The sequence below is a fragment of the Tupaia chinensis genome, unplaced genomic scaffold (assembly GCF_000334495.1).
Source record: "Tupaia chinensis unplaced genomic scaffold, TupChi_1.0 Scaffold000662_1, whole genome shotgun sequence".
Classification (NCBI taxonomy): domain Eukaryota; kingdom Metazoa; phylum Chordata; class Mammalia; order Scandentia; family Tupaiidae; genus Tupaia; species Tupaia belangeri.
Window position 1 is genome coordinate 221,906 of NW_006160184.1, and position 8,079 is coordinate 229,984.

Below are 8,079 nucleotides of genomic sequence, written 5' to 3' on the forward strand. Positions count from 1 at the left end.
AAATACTATGGGAGAAGGGGCTATTATTTTTTAAATTAATGTAATATCTTAGAAAAATAAAACACTTGGAAACTAAATGACATGTACTTTGTTAAAATGTGTACTCTTGTTGGTTTTATGGAGGTGATTCCATATTCTGAATGGACACAACCTGATATATATAAAATAAACAGAATCTTAACCATGACTTATTTTTGCAAGTATAACCTAAGAATATTCTACTTTATTGAATATGATGGAGAAAGTGGACTCTAGAATATTGTATAAACTCAAAAATGCAACCCATCAATTAATATATATATTAAGTGATATATATTATTGTATATCTATGGTGAATTATCATACAATTTTTTTTGTTGACCTTTAAAAGTGTTCACAAAAGTATCAAATTGTACAAATTACCTACAGATGTGCCTATCAATAGAGAAATCTTCAAAAGATAAATCTAGTCAAATAGTGTATTTTAATGTCAACCAAATGATTGTTTTTGTCTCATTCATCTCAGTTATAGTTTGACATGGCAATAAATTTCTCTTTCTTTTTCGTGTATGTTCCTTCCCCACAGGATGAGGTGTTTTGGTTGAATCTTTGTCTAGCTTATATTATTTATAATTGATCCTTCAGCCTTTTCCTTTAGATTTACTTAACTCAAACTTTTAGAAGAAAATGGAAAAAACTTACTGATGTTGGATCTTGCCGTGATTTCTTGGATATAACACCAGAAGCTCAAGCAACAAAAGAGAATAAATTGAACTTCATCAAAATGTATAGCTTTTGTGCATCAAAGAACACAGTGAAAGACAACCCAGAGAATGAGAGAAAAGATCTACAAATCATGTATCTGATTAAGGGTCTAATACATCTGATAAGGGTTTAATGAGTAGAATGTGTAAAGAACTCTCACAACTCACCAGCCAAACAAAATAAATAAATAAATGCAATTCAGTAGAAGCAGACAAAATACTTCCTCAAGAAAGATAATACAAATGGCCCATACACATGTCAAAAGATGCTCAACATTACTACTTGTGAGGGGAAGGCAAATCAATACCACTTGACCTCCACTAGGATGGCTGCTATCAAAAAGCACAATAGGGGAACCAGCAGTTAGCGTAATGGCTTTGTCGCTGGACTCGCACGTAGTTGACCGCGTACCTCTTGATCTTCCCTAGGATAGCTACTATCAAAAAGCACAATAGTTCCAGCCACAGTGGTGCAGCCAGAAGGACACTGCTATGTGATGGCCAGGGCCTCATGGGAGATCCAGGTTCATTTCCCAGCCAAACCTAAAGACAAGTCTAACACAGTGGCATGTGTCAGTGGACCTGGCTGGCTGGGAGGCTGGATCAAGAAGAATCATTATATGGAAAGATCCTGTCAGAAATGACTTACTGTCCTTCCCATGCTCACTTGCTTCTCTTAAAATATTATTGTTAAATAAGCAAATGTTGGCAAGAAGGTGGAAAAAGTGGAATCTTCATGAGAATATAAAATGATGCAGGGGCTATTAAAGACCATATGTAAGTTCCTCCACATAATTAAATATCCATTACTGAAAAGTCTAGCATTCTATCAGGGATATTCCTGAACAATGTGAGAACAGAGACTAGAATAGATATCTGTAAACCATTGTTCATAGCAGCATCATTCACAATAGCCAAAAGGTGGATGTTGCCTGAGTGTCCATGGATAGAAGAATGGATAAACAAAACATAGTACATACATGTAAAGGAATATTGGTCATCCTTAAAAAGGAATTGCAGATTTTTATAATATTCTACAATGTAGATAAACCTTCGAAATGCTAAGTGAAATGACACAAAAGGACAAATGCCGAATGTTCCCACTTACATGAGTTACATAGAAGAGTCAAATTCAGAGATGGTAGAGTGGTAGTTACCAGGAGTGGAGAGAGCGCAGACTAGAAAGCTTTGTTTAATGAAAATGGGTTCAGTTTCAGACAAAATAGTAAATTTTATGTATAATTTACTTATACCTCCCCACACACTCAACTTGAAAAAAACTTATGTACACTCTTGTAACTGAAAATTAGGGGCACACTTCTGCAACTGTTAGACTCAGAGTGTCAACAATGATAAAGATCAGTTAGTGAACTACATTTAAAAAGAAAGAGCTCAAATCAGTAACCTAACATTACACCATAAGAAACTAGAAGAAACTAAATCCCAAGCCAGCAGCAAGAAGGAAATTAAGATCAGAATGGAAAGGGCCCGATGGTACAGCAAGAACACAGCTTGACTCAGATAGGAATGTCCCACCTTACATCCTGAGATCTCCCTGTACTTTCCAAGTGTGCACTTTCACATGCCTGTGATCATGGCAGCCTGAGGCTGGGAGTATATCATGGTGTAAGAACCCTGTTGGCAGTATCTCTCTCTGCTCTCTCTCACAGAAAAAAATAAAGTTTCCAAAGGAAAAATAGAATGGGAATAAGCAAAATAGAGCATATGGGCCAGCTCCACTGTGCAGCAGTAACACATTGCTCAAGAGAAGCTGATTCCACACAGTGACCGTGATGAGAATCCCTGGCTGGGTTAATCAGAAACATGCAGCAAGTATTCAAGATCCAGTGGACTAGAAGACTGGAGGAAAGGGACTGAGGTGTGACCAGGCCTTGGGGAGGCTTCTCTATGCCCTCCAAGGACAAAAGACACTGTGAACCCACTGATGCTCGTTATTGCAAGGCATCGCTTCCTCTTGAGTGTGTACATGCTCTTCCCTCTCCTATCTGTTCTGGCTTGCATGCTTATGGCTCCCGGCTAGTAGGGCAGGTAATTTATGCTGATTCTACAGATAATAACAGGATCAACACTGCAATGCAGAGACTTTGCCCCGATGCCCAGCTGTCATTCTGTGAAGTCAAGTTCAATCAGGATTTTTCCAAATTACAAGGTCTTTCATTACTGTTCACTTGATGCATGTATATTAGGAAGTGGTGGTTAGGGAGAGCAGGACACAGAAGAATAGAAAGAGAGCACTCCTAGGGCATCTGATACTCTGATACTAGAACAGGCCAAGCCAGGGGAAAGGTGGCCACACAGCGGAGTCTGGGCTGTGCTCTTTGATGATTCGTTGCCCACCATGTACTTGAGCTTGCACAGCCTGTGAAGGGCCTCATCCTCCCTCCTCATGCTAGGACCCAAGGCAAAGGCTTTATTGGAAAGCGGTGAGCAGGAGACCTCCAGGAGATGGAGTCCCTACAGCCAGTGTCTCTGCTGACTTCAGTATAACTGCCCTGAGAATGCTCTGGCTCAATACAGGAATGTCCATGAGGCTCCACCTTTCAGCTCTGAGAGCGCAGCACGCTTATTGCTGGGGAGTTGGTGGGGACACCCACACTCTGTCATGAGCAGAGGACAACAGTGGAGAGGTTTGTGTGTCACACTTCCAGGTGGGTCTGGAACACTGTGAGAGCCTTAGAGCTGTCATGCCAAGTGTTAGTTCAGTAGGCAGCCTTGTTATCAGAAGGAGTCCAGAGTGAAGCAAAATCCCAGCATTTGTCTATGGGTCTTTGGACTCCAGAGCCAAGGTGCATGTCAGAATCTGAGTGAAATGTAAGCATTTTTCTGGGAGGGCTTTCTGACTTCTGCTGGTACAGACATATCCAGAACTCTGACACTGAAGCCACTGCTCAGGGTGCAGGTGAGTCTCACACAAGACCCTGGAGATGCATGGAGTCAGGGCGACCAAGTCAGCATAGGTTGAGAGAGGGAGCCTGAAGTACAGACATTTATGGGTGACAGGCTGGGGACCAGGGATGAGCAACTTAGGTTTCAGAGCCAGAAGGGCTGACACAGGGTGGTGGTGTGACCCAGTTTCCTGGGCACTGTCTCTACCTTGGCATAGAAGGGGTGAGGAAGAGAAGAGTCCAGGCCAGGGTGGGCAGTGACTTCCTAAGATCCCTGAGTAAGGCTGGGCTACCTCAGGACTATTAAATTCTTCGGTGACCACAAAGAAGAGTGTTAAAAAACATCACACGAAGACTGAACTTTTGGACAAATGAGCCTGATGTTAGGACTCAGAGTTTACTCCAGAGAGGAAGCAACTACTGGAACTTCTGCAGACCTGGGAGCAGGGGATGGCCCAGTCAGGAGAGGCCCCAGCTAGAAGTCCTGGTCAGCAAACCCAGGCTTTAGTTCCCCAGCCCTGGGAGTGTTGGAGGACACAGCCATGGGCACCCACTGTGCAGACCTGAGTCAGACGTGCAGTGCCCCCTGCTGCCCACTGAGCACAATTGTGTCTCTGGTTGTTTTCTGTACCCTCCTAACTGCCATTCTGCAAACCTCCAGGGACCACCCCCCTCTCACATCCCAACTGATATTAATAAACATTTTTTGATTGAGGTGTTGATTGATTACTGGGTGAAAGTCACTTGGGAAATATGACAAGTGTCCCATGTGAGGAGGCTGCACCTTCTTCAGGAGAGAAGAACGGAGGCAACTGGGATCTGGTCTGAGTGAGGAGAGAAGTCTACCTTGGAGAGAAAGACATCAGACAGGATATGGAGAAGCCATGCAGGGCTCTTAGAAGATGTGGCCGAGTGTGCAAATAATGATAGAAAACAATGAAAGCAGAATCATGGCAATTTCTGAGTGTCACATCTTGGATGATTTTGTGGCTGGCCACATTGTAAATCTATACTGCTGCTTTTCTTGCTTCAAAAGACATTGATGCTAAAACCCCAATATCTCTATAGTGTGTTGGCACATTCTAAGCATGGGACCTGAGACAGTGTGATGTCTACTCTCCAGTGCCTCAGGAAACACAAGAGGGCTGTTTCAGAGAGTAGATGAATGGCAGTCTATCCACAATGACTGAGCCAGTGCACAGATGACTCAGGATGGAAATGACCACTTCGGACATGCCTTACTTCCTTGCATTACAGCAACACTATTGCAGTGATTTTTTTTCACATCAACATAATGCTTTATTATATTTTGTTCCTATAGATCTTTCATTCAGAAAATAGAAATCATCTCATTAAGCTATGATTCACTTCCCTTATCCCAGTACAGGGACAATTTAAGAAATGTTTACATTTTTATAATTTATTATAAAATTAGATTTTCATTAACATATCAAAATTTAATTTTTCATGAGGCCCCAAACTATGGTCTATAATGCCTGACTGAAAATAAAATGACACATTGTAACATAACTTATTTTGCATATTAAAAATTGCTCATGTATCTTTCTTACTCAAATTGAGTAATTTTCTATGGTAGTAAAAACATTGCCAATTATTTTCTCTGTTGAGATAATGGGTTATCATCTAGAGTTCAATTTCTGCAACTACTAATCTTACAAATTTAAAATTGCTACTCAAACTCATGTGAAAACCACAATCGTGGAAATGCTATTTTAAAGGATGGTGACAACATCAAATAATGAGAAGAATGCATACAAAGTTTATATAGCTGTGCAGTCAGGGAAACTGAGGTGGGGCTGTCCATTGGCCTCAGATCCAGCTCCATCACCAGCTCCTAATTTCGGAACCCTGTCTCCCCACCTGAAAGGGCAGCTCCCAGCTCTCAATCCTCTCAAGCATTGCCCACTTCCATCTGCATCCTCCTGCCCAGTCAGGGAAACTCAGGTGGGGCTTCTATTGGCCCCAGGTCTAGCTCCAGCTCCAACTCCAGTTCCAGCTCCAGCTCACAACTTCAGAGCCCCTCCCCCCACCAGAAAGCATCGTGAGGCTCCCAGGGATCCTTGCTCTATGCTGAACAATCTGCAAAACAGAGAAACTGTTCTTCAGAAACCTGAATAGGAAACTCTTCCTATGGGGACCACATTGCTAAACACAGTAAGAGAGACTCAGCACAGAAGCAATCCACAGTAAAATGGAAGCAAACAGTGGCAGAAACATTCTCCAAAAAGGTATCCAAATGTGAATACATCACTCAATGGCTAGAAGTCACAGAAAAGCCTCAAGTTTGAAAAATATAGGACATACATCTCCATCAAAAGCACCAAATAACTCTCTTCCATCTCTTGAAAAAACAGAAGAATTTACCAAAATATCAGGGAAAGAATTCAGAACATTCATAGTGACAAAACTCTTTGAGTTGGAACAGAAAAGAGACAACAAATTCCAGGAGATGAGGAAGTCCTTCCACAATATGAAAGAAGAAACGTACACCATAAGAAAGAATCAAATGGAACTACTAGAGATGAAGTCTGTAAAGCAGGAAATCTAAAACTTTCTTGAAAAAGCATTAAAATCCTATTTGATCACGCTGAAGTTTGAATCTCAGACATAGGTGACAAAACCTCTGACATAAAAAAAAACACACCAAAAACAGAGAAAATAACTAAAAAATGATGACGATATATGATAAATACTACATTCTATTAAATGTCCAAACATCTGAGTAACTGGTATCTGATCAAGTGAAGAAACTAATAAGGGCATTGAAAATCTATTACATGAAATCCTGGAAGAAAATTTCTAAGTCTAGAGAAGCACTCAAACATCCAGGCCCAAGAAATGCAAAAAACCTCAAACAGAATCAAACCAAAAAGATCCTCTTCATCTTAGCCAAACTAGCCAAAACCACTGGTAAAGGCAAGATACTAAAACTGGCAAGATAGAAATGTCAAGTAACTTACTTACAAAGGTCATTCCATCACCAGATCTTTCAATGGAAACAAAGCAAGAAAAGAATGGGAAAACATATTGAAAATGTTAAGAGAGAAACAATTTCATTCAAGTCTGTTTTATCCAGTAAAATTATCCTTTATATGGGGAAAAAAAAGATTAAATTCTTCTCAAAAAAAACCTGGATGAGATAGACAAATTCCTAGACACAGATAATCAGGAGGACATAGAAAGTCTGAATAGGCCCATAACAATTCATGAGATTGAATCAGTAATAACCTTTCAACAAAGAAAAACCCCAGTTCCAATGGCTTCATCTCTGAATTCTGCAAGACTTTTAAAGAAGAGTGAATCCCCATTCTACTCAAGTTATTTCTAAAGATTCAAAAGGATGGAATTATCTCAAATTCATTCTATGAAGCCTCCATAATCCTGATCTGTAAAACAGACAAGGACATGACAAGGAAGAATACTATAGACTGATATCTCTGATGAATATAGATGCAAAAATTCTCAACAAGATACTAGCAAATTGTAGCCAACAACATAGAAAAAAAGATTATACATCACAACTAGATAGGCTTTATTCTAGGAATTCAAGGATGGTAAAATATAAGCAAAACTATAAATGCAATATACCTTATTAACAGAAAGAAAGATAAAAATAATCATATCAATTGATGCAGAATAAGCATTCAATAAGATACAGCATCACTTCTTGATCAATACTCTCAGCAAAATCGGCATGAGAGGTAATTCCTCAACACAATAAAAGTTATCTTTCAAAAACTCATAGCTAATATCATCCTGAATGGAGAAAATCTGAAAGCTTTTCCACTAAAAATTAGTACAAAACAAGGATGCCCACTTTCTCCAATCCTTTTCAATATAGTACTGGAAGTCCTTGCCAATGCAATCAGAAAAGAGAATTTTAAAGTTAAAATAGAATTTAAAATTCAAATAGGAAAAGAAGAGATGAAATAATCTCTATTGGCAGATTACATAATTGTATACATAGAGGACCAAATGGTATCCATGAAAAAAAGACATATGTTCCTGGATTGGAAGAATCAAAATAATCAAATTGCAATCATACCCAAATTAATCTACATATTTAATGCAATCCCAATCAAAATACTAGAGACCTTCATAGATCTAGAAAATACAATTATAGAATTTGTCCAGAATCATAATAAACCTCATACAGCTAAAGCAATCCTACACAAGATGAGTGGAGTGGGTAGCATCTCACTCCCTGACCCAAAAAATATACTATAAAGATTTGATAATAAAACAGCATGGTATCAGCACAAAAATAGACCATGTGAACCAATGGAACAGATTATAAACCCCAGAAATAAACTGCCAAACATACAGGCAACTGATTTTTAACCAAAGGTACCAGTCAATCCAGGGGAAAATGAAAATTTCTTTAGCAAATGGTGCTGGAAAAACTGGAT

General features: G+C 39.5%; 1 protein-coding gene across 4 annotated transcripts in view; it reads left to right on the plus strand.

The window, feature by feature from the left end:
- BLZF1 (basic leucine zipper nuclear factor 1) overlaps window positions 1-8,079 on the plus strand; it is a 116,318-nt gene that overhangs the window by 19,879 nt on the left and 88,360 nt on the right. The window lies entirely within an intron of this gene.